General features: G+C 37.0%; 1 long non-coding RNA gene across 1 annotated transcript; it reads left to right on the top strand.

Annotated features, from left to right (window-relative positions):
• Positions 1-10,746: 10,746 nt before the first annotated feature.
• On the top strand, positions 10,747-23,497 carry LOC140139411 (uncharacterized). The gene is made up of 3 exons (XR_011857112.1): positions 10,747-10,843; positions 11,344-11,423; positions 23,262-23,497. It is a non-coding gene; the product is annotated as an uncharacterized lncRNA (long non-coding RNA).
• The last annotated feature ends 50 nt before the right edge of the window (positions 23,498-23,547 follow it).

Here is a 23,547-nt window from a genome sequence, read left to right as displayed (position 1 = left end):
ATTATTAAAATTTGATATTTTTCACATTTTTGATAAATAACAGTCCTCTAAGTAAATATCATAAATCTAATGTTATATTCTTAAACAGTCCCTGGCATACAGATACCATACATGTATAGGCCTATGTATAGTAAATTTGTCTGCTTTATCTGTTTTCATTACGTTTGGGTTTTTGAAAAAACCTTCTGTTAAATCATGCATGACTCAATTACAAATCTCTACATCCCTTTCTTCTTGTCTATTGATATTTTGAATAGTGTTTATCTTTCCCTAATAGATAGCGCCCTGGTCGATTCTTCCTGCATATCAATATGCTTCATTTACATTACATTACAGAGATCGGACACTAATCTCTACAATAACAAACCATAAACAATGATCACCTATATTACAGGTGATATAACAGGCCCTGTCCATTTTACAGGATTAGATTAGTAAACTCTGATCTATTTGCAAGTATTATAATATATTGATTGAGCAGGAAAGATGTGATACTATTTTTTGTATAGTAGTCTAGTTGCCGGCGTCAGGTATACATAGAATGGGTTTTTTTTTTATGATGATGACATGTATGATGCAAAATCATAGGTGTTGTGCGTTTGGCAATTTGGGAGGGGTGGGGGCAAGGGGGTGACACTAAATTCACGGTTGTTCTATTAGCAACGCAAAACCTATGAAAAATTCCGCTGGTTTACTAGCTAGAAAGTGAGGCCAGTTATCGATCCGTTATGAATAATTCATGTTCGACCCCTTGGATCATGTTAATTGATATTGGCAAATAACAACGTTGTTAATTTTGCGAACTTTGCCTGTTCAATGAGAGTATAGCGCGCCCCAATACATCTGGGCACAAACCAGGCGAAAACGATCCAGTTTAATGAAATGGCGGCCGGATATTCCCATCAGGCACCAGTGATATGTTTTTTCAAAGAAAGTCTACTAATTTGATATGAAATGACATTTTGCAATAGCAAAGTCAAAATTAGGACTTGAGGTCAATAATATGAAGGAAATACGTGACAGAGGCAATGTGTGAAACACAAGTAGTATTAATTTGAAGTTAAAATAACCTTTGATACCCGACCTGACCTTCCATAGCTTTCCATCATGGTGCCTTATTCGTATTTATGTATTTCTATATGTTCACAAGTAAAATAAAATACCAAACTGCACTAAGCAGACAGAATGTTACTTGGCTCCCAGCATGAATTATTGATTTTATACGGAGGTAAAGAAATACACAGTTGCCTGCAAGCCGTGCACCATACTCCAAATACTTCGGTAAATTTGAATAATGGTCACATGTTAACATATCATGTGTTCGGGAAATCACGTGGCAACATTTTAAGATTTCAGACTTGTTTACTAGTTAAATTGTCATTTGTACTATTGATTATTTATCTTTGTTAATTAATATATCTTTTAAATGCTGATAAATCGTGGTTGGCTGCCCATATTATATGTTAAATTCAATGTTTTATGAATATAATTCTACCACGCAGAGGGGGTCACACAGCATAATTTCACACTACACGATTTAGCTAGATTTGGAGCTCTGCACTTCAAATTCACGTCAATTTCAAAGTTTATTCACTTAATATATTTAATATAATACTTATTTTTTTGTTATAACAAACTGGAACACGAAATATACTAGCTTATTACCTATACAGAAAAATAAAATAAATAAATAAATAAATAAATAAATAAATAAATAAATAAATAAATAAATAAATAAACGAAAAAAATTGAACAAATTGTAGCGTAGCATTCAAATAATAAATATAACCATTGCTGGCAGGAGGACTCGAACCAACGATATTGACATTAGCAGTCTGATGCTCTACCATTGAGCTATGACAGCATGTAGTGATGAGGGTCGAGTTTTTAGCTAATTATTTGATAATTTTCTAACTTATATTTTCTTTAAAGCAGGGACAAATATTTCCCCTTTTATCCAATTTGACCGCTAAATAAGAATCTATATACTTCTTTTATTACTAATTTATTAATGTCAAGCATCTCAGAACAGATATTTAGTTGGTTTAGTGGTTTTGCACAGTGCTTTTTAACCGGGAGGTACCGAGATCGATTCCCACCTCTGCCTGCAATTTTTTTAAAGACTGGGAAATAATAACCTGACTTTCGCCGCTGACATTCGTACTGCAGAAGCGGAGTTATAACTTTTTAAACTTTGCTCCTTCCGTAAAAGGGTACATTATTTTGGCACTTTTTCTTTTTTTTCCACATTGCTGGTATTAAATATCAAATGGTCATAATTGGCAGGTCACTTCAAATCATCCCCAACTGAACGAGGTTCAGGAAAGTCCTCTCATTGTCAATTGTTGGTTAGCCCACCACTTGAACAGGATTTAGCCAAAGCAAACAAAGACTTAAGCTTTTTACTAATGCTATACATAAGTATAAGCTTACTATCCTCTTCAACAATAGGATTAAAGATTGGTGCTTGACTGGAATTACGTGCTAGTGTCATTGGTTATTGTTAAAAGGCAATAAGGTGTGTAATTGCAATATTTCCTCTGAATAGGAAAGACAATCTTCATCGAACCATGGATGCTGAAGGTTCGCAATACTGTTATTAGCTGTTATTTAGGAGAAGGTATCTTCCAACCCCAATTTCAAATGTGTGCTGTTTAAGCAAATAGTTAAACATAATTTCCATAAAATGTAAGCTTTTACTGTCAGATACGTCCCCTTTTAATTTTGAGCAGAACAAGTGAGGTAAAGCAAAGAAAATTGAAATTTACTACTACTAGCGCCAATGAATGTTATACGATTGTAAAACGGTACGATCCTCTGGGTGTGTGGGGTGTGTGTGCGTATGTGTGTCCTGCACGCGTATTTTTTTTCTGCAACCATAACGGGACGCAATACGATACCGGTATGTTATAAGAATCAAACTTACAAGAAAGATGGCTCTTGTCAAATCCTACAATTCTGTCAGAGAAAATATGCATATTTGCATTAAATTTTTAATTAATTGACATAATTGATTAATTAATAAATATTTTATTTAATGATTTACCATAATTCCAAATATGTCAAACAATATGTCAAATTAAAGCTAATGAAATGCTTTATAAATTGGTCAGAGCGCATTTTGCCGAATGCATTTAATACTTGATTCCAAACATTCTATTCCAATTTTTTGCTATACACGCATAGGAGCTGTACTTTTAAAATCCGCGCCTAATCAATAATAATAGTCTTTCACTCCATTGTCAAAGTACTGTGCTCCCTGTAGCATTATGGAGTGACCAGATCCTAGAGCACACCACTCCACGCCATACATAAATTCTCCCAGTCACATTTCCCCAATATGAAATTTAAAAAAAGTTAAATTTTAATTTTACTTCTTTTAAAGTTTGGCAGAGGCGGGGTTCGAACTCACGGCGCACCACGCCGCTTTGGAGATGCTCTATGAGCCTAGCGCTTTAGACCACTCGGCCACTTGTCTTGATGGAATCTTTTATGAAACGTATTTGAAGATATAATCGCAACTTCAATATAGGCCTACCACGTGACAAGCAAAAGCAGAAAACGTACCATATTTTGGAATTTTATTTGCCTAAAAACATTAATGTGTATTAATAGCGCTCAATTGTTGTTAATCCGACAATAAACATGATAAATGCGCGTCTATATGGACAATACATTATATCGATTTTGACATGTGCTCGCACGGTGTCAGTACATTTCCATGGTCAGTAAAATACTATAGAGGAACCTACCATTTTTCTTGTATACACGTTCGATGTTTTTATCAATTACATAAAAATCCATTTTAGACCCCAAATGTTTCTTCAGGAAATAAAAGATTAGATTACCATAAAAACGAAACAGTAATCTTTTGCCGGGTCTAATGTTATTTATACATAGAATTTTCAACGTTTTTTCTATCCTTATTCTTGCTCAATTAAAAAAATATTTTGGCGTATATACAATTGAAATAAAATTCTCTGCCTCATAAACGACCTCAAATGTGCCATAATTGGCTATCACGAATCGTTATATATGATGTGCAGTTAATATTCATATTTTCTTTTATACAGAGGATGCTTCAGTTTTGACAGGAAAAATATTTTCTTGAAAACCCTCTCACTCGGTTATTTCAAAACGGTAACCACGCTTCCCTAGAATGTGCAATAATTTAGCATTAAAATTTTTCTTATTCTAACAGCAAGCGTTTCTAGAATGCAGTATGGCGAAATGTGGTGTAGTCCTAGAGTGTGATGGTTTTGTAGCAGATGACAGTGCTCATTCAAGCCTGTCAAGGTCAGTTAGTAGCCACTTGCTGAATGGATGGCCATGATCAGCTATCAAAGAGATGCCTTGTGCAGCTGCCAATCACAGTAGAGGTTTGATAACATTTTGTTAAAAACCCAAATGTGATATAAGGACAAAGCTGTGCATGTTGGTACTTAATTGTTTGGATTCTTACGTTGAAATTCCCTTGTATTAGTATTTTTATGTGTAGTGTATAGTGGCCATAAATTATATAGCCTTTAAATTTTGGGCATTTTTGCTCTGTTGCACTGTACCATTATAGAATTTGAGCAAATCAATTACCGACACAAGCAGGTATACAGTGTATTATTTTATTTTTATTTCGTATCTCAGGAGCACAGCTCACTTGGTAAGGCATCAGAATTTGGTACACTAGCGCTTCGAACTAGTTAAATCGGAAGGTGGTGAGTTCGAGCCTCATCACGGTCACATTAATTTTATAAACCAAATATTGTTCGAACTTTTTCTTTGATCCATATTGCCAGTGTAAGGAGAGGAGGGAACTAACGGCCCATTCAGTGATTTGTTTTCATCCGGACGATCGTAAAAATCATCAAAATTCAGATTTTGTACAAGACTGCGGAACTCAGTCTTCAATGATATAGACGAATCCAAATACACGCATCCCTACACCTGACTAGTAGCCTTTAGTTGGGTCCCCGCAGGCTACAATGCATCCAAAATGTGAAATGATTCGGCCTTGGTGGAAATTTTAAACTGCATTCCATCACCCGTTTTACACCTTCCGCGAAAACACAGGTAGACAAAAGATTGATTTAAGTTTACAACACAATACAGTTCCAACAGTTGTGCAAATAAAAGCCGCCTTACACCTAGATAAGGTCGAGGAGGGTTAATAGAATAATACAATAGAGATAATTCCGCAGGTAATCCCGTCGCATGTATTCATAGATGTACAAATGGATGAACAAAAGGACGATGTATGAATAGATGCGACAGGATTACCTCTATTGTATATATTATCAATATTATTATATTAACCCTCCTCGTCTTTGCATCTTCTCCAGATGTTAGGCGGCTTTTATTTGCACAATCAGGCGCTCAATACCCCAGGTTGGTGCTAGCGGGAAACCAAAGATGGCCGACCAAATCCTGACCATGACTTGGCTCGTTGGATTCGTCTATAGTCAGTAATAATCTTTTGGTCATTATAATGACTATCATCATTTGACGACTGAGTTCTTATGATACATCATCCGAAGAGCAGTTTCAGACAATATTGCTTGGGATTGTTGGGGCAGAGGTTATCTTTTGAATTCTTTCATGACCACCGAAGCAGAGTTAAACCTGTCAAGAGCTGTCAAGGACACTCGGCGTGAATTGAACTGACCATGTCACTCGCCACAAAAGAATGTCAAAGGTCATAAAACATCAACTTGGTGTATTCTGCTAGTGGTTCAGCCCTAAGCCGTGTAGGCCTATTTAAGACAAAAATAATGCATTTACGTGAATCTGTAATTTATATACTGACAGTATAATAATAGCAACATGTATTTGAATGGGGCTTCAACTTCGTCAATACTGCCGTTTTCTTGGGTTTTGTGCCAATTTTTTTCATTAAAATTTTTTATAAAAGTAACAATTTGATTTTTTTTTTTTTTTTCGCTGGGATCACTGAATGGGGCTTTGCAACGCGATATATTCAAAACTTGTATTCACCTACTGTTATAGCATTAATCCGATTATTACACAACCTCGCCAGCGTATTCAAGACATCCAATGCAAATAATCACCTAGATTATGACGTATCATACCGTAAATATGGCGGAGTACTCAAATTCATTCAACAAAAGCATGATTACAAGCTATTGCAATCTACCGCGGCAGCTCGTCTCACACACATAACAAATGCACAAATACGATCAAATAGGTTGACGACAACGTTTGATTGAATGCACTGCACTGTGCCATGATTACGGTGAAGGACACCGGTTCAATTCCTTTGTATGGAGCCAATCAATAATTTCACGCACATCCTCTATTATTGCCCAATTATTGCCCGGGATGATTGCACACTGTAAAGCCTTGTTCACACAGTCGGACTTAAACCACTTAATTCCGGACTTAAATTACGTCGGTAATAGTATCGGATATAAGTGGCAGTGTGAATGAGCGTCGGATATAACTATATCCGACGTAATGTGGTTTAAATCCGACAATTTAAATCCGAAGATGACCAGGGTTAAGAGCTGTTAAGACCGATCGAAACGTTACGATCGGTAATAGTAATTACGTGTGAACACTGAACAGCGCTTTTGGGCTGTCGGATATAACTGTGACCTTTCACCTTTCTGCGTGATTCAGCGTGAAGAACACTTCCGGGTTAAATTAAATCACTCGCGCAACTGATTTGAAGCAGAGTATAAATAGTGTGACCAGTGAGAGATAAAACAAAATCATCATGGATGCAGGTGCGAATATCAAACGCAATAGAGGAATGAACTGGCAAGAAAAGGAGACATTAGCTCTGCTGACCATTTCCGGTTAGTTATGACCGGTAATATCTCGGATATAAACACGTCGGACATAGAGCTATTGCCGACTCATCGTGTTCACACAGTCGGACTATTGCCGGACTTAAATTACGTCGGTAATAGTATCGGATATAAGTGGCAGTGTGAATGAGCGTCGGATATAAAAAAAATTACTATATCCGACGTAAATGTGCTTTAAATCCGACAATTTAAGGCTGAAGATGACCAGAGTTAAGAGCTGTTAAGACCGATCGAAACGTTACGTCCGGTAATAGTAATTACGTGTGGACACGCAGCACTATTGGGCTGTCGGATATAATTGTGAGTAGGCCTATATCACGCGCGGAAAATTTTAAGCAGAGTAATTTATGGCTGCAGCTGCAAATATTAATATAAACTAGCGGGATGCAGGCCTTGCCGTTTAGATTTTAAAGGCGAGTGGTTAATCACTCGCTAGCATGATTGTAGGCGAGTGGTCGAATTTTCACAAATATCACTTATTTAGGAAATAATCAAGTAGAGTTTCTGTCTTGACACGGTATTTATGTACATTTATGTTGAAATGCGCGCGAAGCGCGCTAACATTTTCACTTTCTACGCTTGGAGGAGTACAGCATCGATTAAATACTGAAATGGCTGATTCAGTGGCTGATTTTGGGAGATTCGCAGCGAGTGATATTTAGTGTCTATGGCGAGTGGAAAATCGCTCACTAAAAATCGAGTTTGGGCGAGCGGCGGCGAGCGCGCGAGAGCGATCGCTCGCCTCAAACGGCAAGGCCTGGGCGATTATAATGCGATTATTTTTTTCGGACATCACTGTTAGATGAGTAAATGGGAGCGTTCACTATAACAGGAAGAATTACTGAACAGGTAGAATCATTGAAAATGAACATTAAAATCTGTTCTTTCTTACATTTCCCTTTTAGCTTTTTTTTTTATTTGCTGCTTGTGATTTCCCGTTTCCATAGAGGGGTCAATTGGAATGACAAGGAAACATTGGCCATACTCAAAATTTGGAGAGACACGGAAAGTATTTCTGGGATAAAAAAAGCTTTGGGAGGAGATAGCCACGCTATTACATGGCAATGGGGGGGGGTCCCGATACGGTCGGGGAGCAGATACCTGTAGTGATAAAGGCACTGAAAACTCTCCATCGCACCCTCCATGATCGGGTGAAAAATTCAGGCGCAGGAGCAATTGACCATCCTTATTGGGATAACCTACACGAGTTTGGTGGGGGGGTAGCAAAAGTTAACCCCAGAGGGTTCAGTGGGGGGGGGGGGGCAGAATGGCCCTGGGGGTAGATGGAGATGAAATTTATTAATCCATAAGCATAATAACAGAAAGGCATGCAATTGCATTTTATAAGATGATTAGGGGGGTCCCAAATATATACGGATAGAAAAATAGGGGGTGTCATAACATATTTTTGATGACCAAAATGTAGGGAGTCACAACACAGCATGACTACAGATAGTGTGTTTATTTTATTCAAAAAGACTGATGCCTGTTTTTTTTTTGAGGAGGTGTAAACGGTGGGGGGGTCATAAAATATTTGCTGCCGAAAAAATGTCGCAATTTTATTGAAGCCGACTTTTTGTAAATTTGGGACCCCCCCCCAAGAAAAAAATACCATGATGATGGGAGTCAGTGTATTTTTTTTTATTTTTCTCATTTTTTCAAAGATGTCCACCATAGTAGGGCCTACATGTATAAAATGCGATATAGAGCTAAGTCTACTGTAAAATGGGACTACTTTGTCAAACTAAAATAATAATAATAATAATAATAATAATAATAATAATAATAATAATAATAATAATAATAATAACAATAATAATAATAACAATAATAATAATAATAATAATAGAACCTACATAAATACAAAATTGGTCTTAATTTTGGAACTTTTGAATTTGCATTTTTCTTACATGACATACCTACCGCATTGTCTGTAATTTGTTCTAAAGAGGGCGTTTATTGAAAGTGAATTTTCAGTGAAAACATTTAAAATCGGGTTAAATTTTCTGATGATGCTCATGTAGAAAGAAGAGATTTATGACCGGTAATAGGCTTTAACGGACATAACACGTCGGGCATACGCTGGCGAAGTTACGTCATTTATCGGATTAATTACCATAGCAATAGGTGAAAACAATTTTGAACATTTCGCGCTGTACTACAAGCAGGTTGCACTCATCACCTGTATGTCTGCAATCATAGATTGAATACAATACCGGTCTTTTCAAAGATACTAATCTTACAGGTGCAACTAATCAGCATGATTCACCTATTGCTATGGTAGTTAATCCGATTATTACGTAACTTCGCCAGCGTATAGCGCTATTGCCGACAAATGTGGACGCACTAAGGGATTACCGGAAATATTTAATTCGATCGGACATAAGCCTAGATAAAATATTACCGGTAATAAGTGCATGTGTGAACACAGCTTCAAAGAGCTATTGTTATAATGTTTGATCATGGAGGTAGTAGAGAAGGAGAAAGCTCGCACGCATTCTATTGTACAATCATAATTGCCGCCCTTTGAGGTTTCCAGATCAACGTTTTGATGATGTAACCCGATTATCACTTATAATCTTTTGTGTTGTATACATGCATGGTCGCACACTTATGTGCGCTATAAATATGCTGAAACAGCATAAGTCATTCTAACTTGTTGAAAATGATACACATTATGCTTTACATCTCTTTCATTGCCTAGTTTAAAAGAGGGCTCAGGACGCGGTTTATTTTGAAACCTCGGGGGAGGAACAATTGTTAGAGTTTTGGGTAAACAAATAAAATCGGACCAACCCGGGCAGTACCGGGCAACACTGAGATACATCTCGTTTGATGGGAGAATTCCTCAACTTAACAATGTGCAATTTGTTTTAATAAGATCTTCGTATTTTTAAAACAGTGGTAAAAACAATTTTACCCGTCCTAAAAATGTGTGTGAACTGCACCATTCCATAATAAACTGTTTAGAAACATTCTGGAACAACATGTTTCAACATATTCATCGTAAAAACATCATATATAAAATGAAATATGAATATTCAAGTTCAAGAGCTAAGTAAATGTATGCGCATCCATAATACATGTTTTGCGCATACGTGATTTACTTGTTACTAAATATGAACCCCCCATTAGACGGAGTCATTCCAGAAATTATCGGCAATGATCATTAGATCAAAGGTATATCTGTCTCTATTGTGTTTACAATAGGATTTACGTAATGAGCTTAACGCGAGCACACTCCTTCTCTACTACCTTCATGGTTTGATGAAATCGTGTTTAACTACCGTATTTGCTTAAGAACGGCACAATACAGATAAAGCAGACAGATTGACTACATGTGGTACATGTATATACATATAGGGAATGTGTGTGAGTCGAGTATTACCTAATTATAATAGGGGCGTATCCAAAAATGAATTCACGCCCCTTTCAAATGTCGAGCCAAAGTGCAGGCCCTATCAGGGTGGGTGGTAGGGTGGGGTCGAGTGGTTGGGTGGTGGGGTCAGCGTGGTGTGGGGTAGGTTGTTGGGGGTAAAAAAGGTGGGACAGGTGGTAGAGTTGTGGGGATAGTGGGGTGGGGTAGGGTAGTGGGTATGGTAGGGTGGCGAGGTCAGGGTGTGGTGGGTTAAGGATAGTCGGCGGGGTAAGGTTGTTGGTATCAGGATAAGGTAGGGTGGTTATTCCCGATACGCTAGCGGAAGGAAAGAGTAACAAATTATTCAACACCGAGGGACCAGTAGTTTTCACACTCTTCCCCTGATATAACAGCTCAATGAATCCTTATTTATGGAGCTATCATAGCAACCTTATTCTATAAACATGTCCTTTTATCACTAATAAAGCCATTTTTGAAATGAAATGTTCCACGCATGCGTAAGTGTAATCGGTAGCAACGCCTCATTGTGCTATCATTTTAACAGCGTCATTTTGGTTGTGCTTGACAACCAAAATCCAGTTTGTCTGAATTTGCAGGAGGGGCAAGAAACCGATTTATATGGAACAAGTCATAGATAAAAGTAAGTTTTGTAATTTTCGTCGTATTTTCGAATTTCGTTTATTGATGAAACTATTACTTAAACACAATGATAATTGTTAATGTTATTCAAAGTAATTTGTGGTCAGAATAACGCAATAGTTTAATCATTTTTTAGCGTTGATTAAGGTTGTTGCATAATTATTCGTTGTCTTTAATCACGTATTATCTCATATTATCGAGTCAAACTTTTAACTCACAATTCACAATCCAAACTAATATGGAAATTAATATTCCCATAGGGCAAGCTAATTTTCAAGTGTTATACTTTTTTACATCAATGTTTGGTATAACATTAAATCATAAGGTTAACACTTATTTAAAATGTACACAGAGCAGAAATGCCACTTTGTAGGAATGTAGTTTTTAATATTTTGCTGTTACTACGGTTGCTGCTGATGCTATAATTGCTGTAAATTGTTTATATTATTATTAATGTTTGGGAAATACACATCAACCGTTACTGATCTACATTTTTTTCAGCTCGTTAATCATGTGGATGTCCCACTTAATGAATCGGTACAACGTTGTACTAATGCTACAACTGCTTTGCACTCTGCCAGGTAAGTAATCTATACTTAAATTTCCGCATCATACCATCCTCAACATTTTTTTAATTATTTTTTATTGAAGTATATTGGTTGTAACTCAACTTATTATTATGTTTTGATAAGTCCAAGTGTGTGAAAATATTGGATAAAAAAAAACCCCACAAAAATGATAAAAGTGGATGCTTTTCGCCCAAACTCATAGCTCGACCAATTAATATGGGCTTAATCGATCCAGTTTTATATTAAAATTGGCATTGGGTCAGATTTTTAACTGTTTAAAGACGAAACGAAGGTTTTGCTATGCTGATGATTAAAAAAAGGGAACATGCTGAGTAAAAAAAAACCAACAACATATGCGTTAAAGAAAGGATCTACGATCTTAGATTGTAAATTAAATACAAGTGGTTATAGTTTACCTCGAGTTGCCGGCACAAGCGTGTTCTGCGCTAGCTTAGCGTTACGGTGTGCGTGTACATACTTTTACGCGCGCGATCAACGTGCCATATGTACACGCAAGAAAGCACGCTAGGCCAACGCAGCACTTGACACGCTGAACTTCAAAGCTAGTGCCGGCGACTCGAGATAGATATACAGACTATAGTAAGCTAAATGGAAAACCTTAGGGAGGGTTGGGATTGTAACAACCTTCCTCTCCTCGCCTTTTATAAAACCACTTGAGGTTAAATGTATATGTGTGGAAAGTGTGAGGGTATAAGTGTGTAAACAATAATTAGGCTATATTGGTATGGAATTTCAATACGATATTGAGAATTTACATAGGCTACGACTAATTGCATATCGTCATCACGTAGACATGAATTTAAGATTAATTTTTAACTAGATTGTATGTTATTATTATGATGACTACGGGTCATACGTTTGTCGTAAGAGTTTGGCGATGGAAATATGACCAGACACAACGTTTATTTGTATTTGTTGACAAACCTAACCCAATTAATTTGGTTACAAGTAGTCGCTTCCATGTCGCTGATACATTCTGTAAAATTGATATCACGACTATTAGTGTTTCAACAGTTAATCATCTCGTTGCTAGGGATGGTTCCAGAATAACAAAAGAATGCCGAACGCTAATAATTCTAATTGATCTTGTTGAAGCAGTAATAAAATCAACTATTTGAAGCATTAAAAAACAGTTAATAGTGTGTGGGCCGGGGGTTGGATGGTATCACTGGGGGGGCAAAGCGGCACTTCAACCATAAGTAGTAGTGCCGAGAACAATTGAAACGAGGTAGCTTTTGGCGGAAAAAAGTTATCGAATTTTACACGAAGTCAAATTTTAAAGTCAAAGTCAGATTGTGTTAAAAGCCATTCAAATGTATTCCTCTACTCACTAGGATTCAGAAAATGTATAGCTTGACTTATCTAGGGCATACTGTTCTTGAGTTATAGCCAAAAAGTTCAAATGTAACGTTTTTGGCTCTATGAGGTCAAAAACATCAAACTGCTCCGATTTTGCCAAAATAGGTGTCAAAATGCTTGTTTTGATAAATCAATTCAAATATTGGAAAGGATAGGATTGCACTATCTTGGATGTGTCGTTACTTAAGTAACACAGCAAAATAGGTCAAGGTCAATAGGCCTCAATGGTACTTGACCTATTTTGATGTGTTACAAAGCTAACGAAACATCTTAAATGGTGCAATCCTATCCTTACTTGAACTGTTTTATCAAAACGGTCAATTCAAAGTATGCAAATATTGGCAATAATTGTACACTATTTTATACCTAAATTAAGGTGTTTACCAAAATGTGTACTTATTTAAACAGAACTAAGAATAAGGATTTCCCCTTTTATTTTTTTTGTTGGGGTGGGGAGGGCGTCAAAAAAAGAACTTTAAAAAGGTAATATTAAGTCCCTGCTGATTTAATATTTTAGTCGGCTTCGTCATGTGTATAGCACTTCCTTCAAAAATGATAAAATTTGATGCTTTCCGCCCAAACTCATAGCTCGACCAATTAATATGGGCTTAATCGATCCAGTTTTATATTAAAATTGGCCCTGTATTCATAGTATTGGTATTGGGTCAGATTTTTAACTGTTTAAAGACGAAACGAAGGTTTTGCTATGCTGATGATTAAAAAAGGGAACATGCTGAGTAAAAAAACCAACAACATATGCGTAAAAGAAAGGATCTACGATCTTAGATTGTAAATTTAATACAAGTGGTTATAGTTTACCGGCACAAGCGTGTTCTGCGCTAGCTTAGCGTTACGGTGTGCGTGTACATACTTTTAGGCGCGCGATCAACGTGCCATATGTACACGCAAGAAAGCACGCTAGGCCAACACCTAGGTTTCATTATCATTGAGGTATAGGACTTTTTATTTTTTCGGAGGAGAGCAGGTAGGGCAACTACTTGATTATATTTCTACCTGTTCATACTACATACTCTGAAAATTTTAGAAAATTCGCACGAGTCCGTTTTTTTAAAATCACATTTTTGTTCCTAAAATGGGGTTATAGCGCCCTCAACAGGCACTCTCCATAGGGCTACATGTAAAGACCAGTTATAGACAAATGGCCCTAAAATAAAACGGACTCGTGCGAATTTCCTCAAATTTTGCATATGATGTAGATTTAACATCTGGAATGTAATGCAAGTGATGTCGTTGCTGCTCTTCTAAATTCATTTTTAAAATGTCCGCCCCAGACCAAGGTGCCAACGCAGCACTTGACACGCTGAACTTCAAAGCTAGTGCCGGCGACTCGAGATAGATATACAGACTATAGTAAGCTAAATGGAAAACCTTAGGGAGGGTTGGGATTGTAACAACCTTCCTCTCCTCGCCTTTTGTAAGACCAAGTTTAAATGTATATAGGAAAGTGTGAGGGTATAAGTGTGTAAACAATAGTTAGGCTATATTGGTATGGAATTTCAATACGATATTGAGAATTTACCTAGGCTACGACTAATTGCATATCGTCATCACGTAGACATGAATTTAAGATTCATTTTTAACTAGATTGTATGTTATTATTATGATGACTACGGGTCATACGTTTGTCGTAAGAGTTTGGCGATGGAAATATGACCAGACACAACCTAACCCAATTAATTTGGTTACAAGTAGTCGCTTCCATGTCGCTGATACATTCTGTAAAATTGATATCACGACTATTAGTGTTTCAACAGTTAATCATCTCGTTGCTAGGGATGGTTCCAGAATAACAAAAGAATGCCGAACGCTAATAATTCTAATTGATCTTGTTGAAGCAGTAATAAAATCAACTATTTGAAGCATTAAAAAACAGTTAATAGTGTGTGGGCCCGGGGGTTGGATGGTATCACTGGGGGGGAGCAAAGCCAGGGCCGTCGCTAGAGGGGTATGGGGTGTGACACCCCAATCGTCAAATCCGTCGGCAAAATCGTGCCGTCGTCGGCAAATCGCAAAGGAAGGGGGAGAAGGAGGAAAAGGAAAGAACAAGAAAGAGGGGAAGGAGGAAAGAAGAGAAGAGAAGAGAAGAGAAAGGGGAAAAAGGGAGAAAAAGAGGAGAGAAAAAAGTTAAATTGCACGTATAGTAGGCCTATGCTTAAAAAATCATGCAGTCGGGTCGATCGGAAGTAGGTTTTATAATAGGCCTGCAATTATTTTAGGCATTCGCTTGAAGGCGAGTCGTCGTCCTAAAAGCATGTGAAAATTACTACCGGTCCGCCGAAATGCAGGGCCCGTCGTCAAATTTTGTCACCAAGTCAGTATTATATTAAGACGGACTCCGTGCTGACTTCAACATCAGCAATACATGCATGATTTAATATTGTGAGTCTCAAGTCTTGTAAAGCAATGATTTAAATAGTGTAAAAATGCTGCACCAAATGGCTTCAATTGGACCTTCATTTTGCACAATTTCGTAACTTCTGAGGGGGGGGGGAAGGGGGGAACCCCCTCAAACACCCCCTGCGTAATGGATAAACAAGTGGCCATTTTCGCTTCTGCTGTCAATATTTGCCAGTTTAGGTCCTATAGTTTAACATGTTTTTCAAAATTTATACACTTGCAATAATAGGGAAAACTTGTCCACGAAAGATTCCAAACTAAAATTTTACACAACATAGTGCCAAAATGGTCCACCAAATCGCTTCAATTAGGTCTTCATTTTGCAAAAGTTTCTTACTTCTGAGGGGGGATAAATCCCCCATCAGACACCCCCCTGCGTTGTGGTCACACAAATGACCATTTCCGCTTCTGTTCTCGACATTTTCAAATTTTTGTTTATAGGCCTACAATAATAGGGGAAAATTCGCGCAAAAGGCTTCATGGACCGCTCATTTCACAAATGTGGGGGTTTTTTCAAACTAAAATTATACACTCTAATAGTGTCAAAATGGTCCACCAAATCGCTTCAATTGGGTCTTCATTTTGCAAAAGTTTCTTACTTCTGAGGATCCCCCTACGTTGTGGTCAATCAAATGACCATTTTCGCTTCTGCTTTCGACATCTAAAATGTCAGTATTCATATTTTGGTGTATTTCTAAATGCCAAGAAGGCATGCCTATGATTCCCAAGGTGTAAAATGAAAACAAAGCCCCCCCCCTCCGGCTGATGCAACATGGTTCAGCTACATGGTGACAACCGCTCTAGTATTTGGTATGTCGGCACACAGACGGCTCGTCGGCAATCATTGACTATTACACCCCCCTAATGAAAAAGGTCTGGCGACGCCCCTGGGCAAAGCGGCACTTCAACCATAAGTAGTAGTGCCGAGAACAATTGAAACGAGGTAGCTTTTGGCGGAAAAAAGTTATCGAATTTTACACGAAGTCAAATTTTAAAGTCAAAGTCAGATTGTGTTAAAAGCCATTCAAATGTATTTCTCTACTCACTAGGATTCAGAAAATGTATAGCTTGACTTATCTAGGGCATACTGTTCTTGAGTTATAGCCAAAAAGTTCAAATGTAACGTTTTTGGCTCTATGAGGTCAAAAACATCAAACTGCTCCGATTTTGCCAAAATAGGTGTCAAAATGCTTGTTTTGATAAATCAATTCAAATATTGGATAGGATAGGATTGCACTATCTTGGATGTGTCGTTACTTAAGTAACACAGCAAAATAGGTCAAGGTCAATAGGCCTCAATGGTACTTGACCTATTTTGATGTGTTACAAAGCTAACGAAACATCTTAAATGGTGCAATCCTATCCTTACTTGAACTGTTTTATCAAAACGGTCAATTCAAAGTATGCAAATATTTGCAATAATTGTACACTATTTTATACCTAAATTAAACCAAAATGTGTACTTATTTAAGGGGGTACTACACCCATTGCATTTTTTTGCATTTTGTGAAGAAATGAGAAAAAGAAATTGGACAAAGTGGTATGCAAAATGAAGGGGCAAATCTTCTTGTTCAATTGGTGGCATCAGTATCAATGACGCATACATGCTTCTAATGGTATAAGCCAAAAAGTGGTACATCACTGATGTTTTAAATTCACTTCATTTTGGAAAGCTTACTATCAACGGATTTCGTTAAAATTTTGGATATGTGTTGCTAACACATTAGGGAAATAATGTTGATATGTAAAATGGGAATAAGTGGTCCCTGATTTCTTTTATGACTTCATGAACTTGGTGCTCCACAACTATCAAAAAACGAACCGGTTAAAATGCTTCTATTTTCAATGTTGAGCTATATTTTGTATTTTGAACTTGCGACACTATTTCACTGAAACTTAATTAAGCCATAGGTAACAGGTTATCACAACCACACTACAGCAATGTTGAAAAAGATTGTATTTTTGTCACCTATACCACCATATTAGGTAGTTTTCCGTAAGCTTCATTTTTTGCGATTTAGGTAACTATTTTATATTTATTTGCCCAATCCATCTCAACTAGGCAATCTAAATTGTACTCACCATTTACATCCCAAGGTATTTTAGTATATCCACCTCAAACATTTCCATTATATATCCAGTAACAGACAAAATATCAAAATTGATGCCTCATTATGACATGTATGATATCACAGACTATCACATGTATTCAGAATTGATGCCTGAATTTGACCTGAACCAATTGACCTATAACCTGACCTTTGATGACCTTATAGCCTTTTTTAATCTCTTTTCCTAACAACACATTATGGAAGATACATCCATGGTGTAGTATTAAATTGTCTATGTGGAAGGGATTAGGCCTATTTAATTTATTCAGTGTTATAATCAGTGAGTACATTTCTATAGATAGTATAACAAAGGATTTAATGTATTCTATTCATGTATTCTACTTGGACATGTTCAATAGAATAAATTATGGTTTGTTATGAAACACACATCTCAGTTACTCGGTTACAGTAAACAAAAAAATATATAAGGCTAAAATGATTTTCTAAAATGGTTTAAAACCACTTTGTAGGTAGAGATATTTTATAAGTTTAGGACATGAGACGATGAACATATTTATGTAGTTCATAAATTTGCAAGAAAAAAAAGAAGAGGGGTACTGATGAAAATCAGGGTAATATTCCCCCTTAAACAGAACTAAGAATAAGGATTTCCCCTTTGATTTTTTTTTTTTGGGTGGGGGGGGGGGGGCGTCAAAGAAAGAATTTTAAAAAGGTAATATTAAGTCCCTACTGATTTAATATTTTAGTCGGCTTCGTCATGTGTATAAGCATTTTCTTCAATCCATCTACTTCCGTCTTTTTCCTCAGTCTCCTGAAAGCCCTCTTTTACCTTAATGTCACTGGCGGACCAGATACCAGGGGTACCGTAAGGCATCAGCAGGGTGGGCAAAGCTGTTTAATGGGACAACGGGGAATTTGAATGTATACAGGTTAAATTGCATGAGGAGCGCGAGAAATAAAAACAAACAATTTCATACTATTATAGACAAAAATCAAGGTATAATACCGAATATTGCCTGTATTTTTAAAAGTATCTGCCGAAACGTAGGGGGGATTTGATACTTTGCCCCATCCCAAAATGTAGAGGGGTTCAAACAGCAAGATCCTTCAGAAGAATGGTGCAGCCAAATATTGTTTTTATTATAACTGTGAGTGTAGGAAATAAGGATATAGCTTATAGGAATAAAGACTTTATATTAGCTCAAATCATTTGAGCGCTTATGAACAAGGGTTTAAACAACAACATCCTACAGAGCAATGCTGCCACTAAAATTATTAATTATCATGATGTAGGAGATGCATTTCTTTGTTGTAATGCATTTATATATCTAATTTAGTATTTGATTCCATATAGCAAGCGATTAAATTGAATATGGTTAATAAATAATAAAAAATCGATTAGACGCCTTTATATTCATATATTATTTATACGTTTTGGAGATGCTCGCCAACATTATATTTTGCATTAATATAATTACCTTGCACTATTTGAACTGTGATAACATAAAAAGGAAAAAATGCAAGTCAAATACATGTAGATCATAGGTCTCTATCCATGATCTAAAACCTGAAATTATCGAGTTTTTGAATTGCTATTTATCAGCGTGGTTACCGATAAAAATTGATTGCAAATGAGTTCTTGGATCTTTAAACTCGGTAATTGTTGATTATTTCGAATTTGAAATATTTTAGGAAAAATAACATACCACAAATCTTTGCCAAACAGACATTTCTACAAACATACTTCGCATAGAGTTTGGTAGATCTGTTTGCTTATCCCGGGTTGCTTATTAAGAGCATATTGCAATTAATCGACACAAACGCAAAAAACAACAACAACAAAACAACAACTCATTTTAGGATGGTTAATTCATAATGATCTCCTTTATACCATATTAAGAAATAGATCGTCATATACCGTAAACGTTCGCCTAATGGCGTTTTTGGATTCTTAGAAATGTGAGAGCGCCATCCTTGTAAAATCTCAACAGCATTAAGGATACGTGTATGTTAAATTGAGCAACCTGGACATAATGCATCAGAAAAAAATATCGTGACATGATCCAATACTTTAGGTCACCAGGTTAGTTGCTAGAGCAGCAAATGTTTTTGGGTTTCTTCAGGTATTCTTTCTCAAAGTGCCATTGGACTTAATTTGTAAATCGATTTATACGTTATACCTAACTCATTCTGGTAAATCTTTTTATAACATTGTAATTTCTTCATATTTTTTTAATATTCTTAAGTTCAAAATTATACCCTTTTATTGTCTGACCCGTTAGCTCAGTCGGTAGAGGATGTGCCTTGAATGGTGAATGGTACTGGTTCGAATCTTGATTTCTGTCCCCACTTTTATGTGAAGAAGGGTCAAGAAATGTTTTTGAATTTTGTCCCCATTTTACGAACGAATATTTGAATTTTTTTAAATTTAATTTTAATTTTCTTATTTTTTTTAGATAAATAGGCACTGCGAACAAACGGCAACAAAAACCGCTGACAAAATTTGCTCCACCTGCTACCTATCAATGCGTGATATATTCCACTACATTTAACATTTAAATGACCTTTGAAAAATAGAACGGCCTCAATGTTTCAAATTGTGTAACTACATTGCTTTATTCATTTATGCATTATAAATGATCAGCTATTTTTTCTTTTCTTAAAGGAGGATTTCGTGATCCTAGCATCCTCTTTTTATGACATTTTTCAGTACATATCCACGAAAAAACCTATTCCCAAAATTTCAGTTGATTCCGATTTTGCGTTTGCGAGTTATGCATGATTATGTGTATTACACTGCTCCATAGACAATGCGTTGTAATTTCGTTCTGGTGCACCAGAACGAAATTCAAATTTCACGATATCTTTGCAAAACGAATTAATCTGCAAGAAATATTTTGTACATAAACATTATGTAGCCAGAGGTTTCCAGTGATATAAAAATCTCAACTTTTTTTGAGAAAAGTGGGGGATGAGGCTGTGGATCACGAAATGCCCTTTAAAAGGATCGAACCCAAGTAGATCAGACAATTGATCATATAACTATCAGACCACGAAGTAGTTACGTAACTCCGTGATGGTATCGGAACCAAGCACTGTTTGTATGGCGATCATTACGATCACGCTATTTTGGTATGCCTTTTTTGTGTACTGATTGTTTCGATCGTGGTTCATTACTTAAGCGCGTGATCCCGTTGACATAGTAACATTACGTAACTTCGATACCGGGCTTCGATACTGAATAGTTGTTGAGTGCACATAATATGGAAAGCCATTGGTGTATTGTGTGCCTTCCAAAGCGCCTTATAACATGTTCTCATTGTGTTGTGGAATCCTAGCCAGTATTCAATGATAGCTATAGAGGCCTTGCGTTTATCGATTGGCTCCAAACAAAGGATTTGAACCGGTTTCTTCTCCGTAATCATGGCGCAGTGCAGTCCATTCAATCAAATGTTGTCATCAACCTATTTGATCGTAGTGCATTTTGTTATGTGTGTGAGACGAACTGTCGCGGTAGATCAGGGAATCTCTATTATATCGGGAATTGCCTGTTACACATGATCGCACACAAGGTCGTAGGCAATTCAGTATCGAAGTTACGTAATGTTACTATGTCAACGGGATCACGCGCTAGAATAATGAACCACGATCGAAATGATCACCACATAAAGTATATGGCACTCGAAGGCATACCAAAGTAGCGTGATCCGGTAACCAAGAGAATTACGTAACCACTTCGATGCTGAATTGGTCGGACATCATCTGCTCAGAACATATTGACCCAGGTCAGCATACCGCCATATCCTTCCCGACATGCTTAGTAGCCAAGTCCGTAGAAGAGTGGATCCACACACTATGTACACAAATATACATTTGGCCACATTTTATTATACGATTAATACGAATTTATTAAACATGGTAACAAATATTCTCTAGCAAATCGGTTATACGGTGGAACTGGTAGGCATATTATAAATTCGGGATATTAAATATCTTCCTGACCAGCCAGATCTGCGCATGGTCAAAGACGAGTATCAGACCGACACAAACTGGCTTAGTCTCCACATCAGCCAGTTTGGTTCCGCCCCTCCACAGGGAGCGTAACCTGTGTAGGAGACTCGGTCGGACCTGGTCGGACCTCATCTCTCCCCATCAATTGTGTCCTATAATCCCCGACATTGCCCTTATGAAGTCACATCGCCCTGGGTAGATGCAATCATGCTTTTGTTGAATGCATTTGAGTAGTCCGCCATATTTACGGGATGATATATGCACAGCCTCTATTCAGTTGGTCGTTGTATGATTTTGTTCGTTCACTCATTCAAATTTTATTATCATTTGAAGACTGAGCCTATTATGATACATCCTCCGTGGAACAGTTTCAAACAAATATAGCTAGGGATTATTGGGGCAGAGGTTATCTTTTGAATCATTTTTTTCGGAAGGGGGTCCCAAATTTACAAAAAGCCTGCGTCAATAAAATTGCGCACCCCCTATTTCGACAACAAAAATTTTATGATCCCAAACCCCAAAATTGTATTGAAATCAGTCTTTTTGCATAAAATAACACACTTTCTGTGGTCATCGTGTGACTCCTACATTTTGGTCATAAAACATTTTATGACCCCCTCCTATTATTCTTTCCAAGACTTTATGACCCCCGTATATTTGGGACCCCCCCCCTTTCGAATAAAATCATATACCTCTTATGACCACTGATGCATAGGCAAGGATTTTTTTTTTGATTTGATTTGTTCGGGTTTTGACAACCCTGGATAACCCAAGAAAGCCTCTATTGAAGCTTATTTCCATTGGGGTCCATTTGAACACCGGGACGGGTTGGGAACAGTCAGGGGTTAACACCCTACTCTTTTCGAAACTGGCTGCGAGATACATGTACAGGTATGGCTCTCTGTACACGAGACCGACGGCTTAACGTCCCCTCCGAAGGACGGAGTACTTTCATGATTCATTTACCCAATTCTAAATGAACCACGGGGAGAGCGGAAGTCTGAATTTAATCTACAGAAGTTGCCAATTAATTTCAGACTTTTCAGGACACTCGCGCGAATTGAAAGACTTGTCGCACGCGACAGTTCGTCTCACACACATAACAAATGCCTATACAATCAAATAGGTTAATTACAACATTTGATTGAATGGATTGAGTTACTCTAAAATGAAACGATAAAAACAAAGAATCATGAAAAAAGACACATACAAGATAAAATAATAAAATTATATAAACAATGTTAAAGATAAAATCAAGAAAATAGAAAATAAAATTTCCTCAAATCAGAAAAAAAACATTGACAGACATCATAATCTGTCAGAAATTACTGCATGAGTTTCGAACCATCAATCTTCTCCACAAGTTCTCTTTATCCTCGCACTATAGTCTAATGCTCTGCTCACTGGGCCACAACGTATCAGGTGAATGATTACCGCATTATCATGAACAAGTTTGTTTGAGCTTGTTCATAATTGTATTTGTCGATAGGTTTCACCCTTTAACTACACGTACCCTTAATGATCAGTGATAATAGTCGGCTTTTACAGGGATGGCGCTCTCACATTTCTAAGAATCCCATAGCGCCATTAGGCGAACGTTTACGGTATTCGTCATGTAAAAGTTACTAATACGGTAATTACATACCGTTCTTTCCATTACTCTTCACCATTAACACGATCTAGCCGGGAGATCTAGGAAATCTATAACTCTTCTGATAGATATTATTTGTCAAATAGTCAATCAAAGGCCATCAAAATAATGCTTGGTATTGGCTTTATATCATGCAGAATAAGTCAGGCATTTAGAAAATTTAGCTAAATTTCACGGGTTCAAAGACCAAAAAACTGCGGATATAGAATGTTTTGTACCACGGATTCTTCCCTCCGCTACTTATATAGAAGTGTATACAGACTTTTCGTTATTGTTCTTTAAGAATAGTATAAAATCATAATAAAATTCAATTTTCAGAAAACAGGATTCATGTTCGAGCACATGTAAGTGGAGGTGGTCAAGAGAAAGATAAACCCAGTGGTTGGCGATGGGTTTTGACAGATAAAGATCCATGTCGTACCACAAGCGTCAAAGTTGGAGGACCCAATGTAAACACTGCTGAACGGTCGTTTGATCCGGGATACGTGGAAATTCCTTTGGTTGGTGACGGCGAAGAGAAATTAAGGAATCTTTTCAATTTAAATTGCGATGATAAGAATCTGTTTTCGCATTTATGACTGCTTTATAACGTATACACACAGTT

This window comes from Amphiura filiformis, chromosome 18, assembly GCF_039555335.1.
Source record: "Amphiura filiformis chromosome 18, Afil_fr2py, whole genome shotgun sequence".
Taxonomy (NCBI): domain Eukaryota; kingdom Metazoa; phylum Echinodermata; class Ophiuroidea; order Amphilepidida; family Amphiuridae; genus Amphiura; species Amphiura filiformis.
Note: the sequence above shows the minus strand (reverse complement) of the source record. Positions and strands in the feature narration are given on the sequence as shown.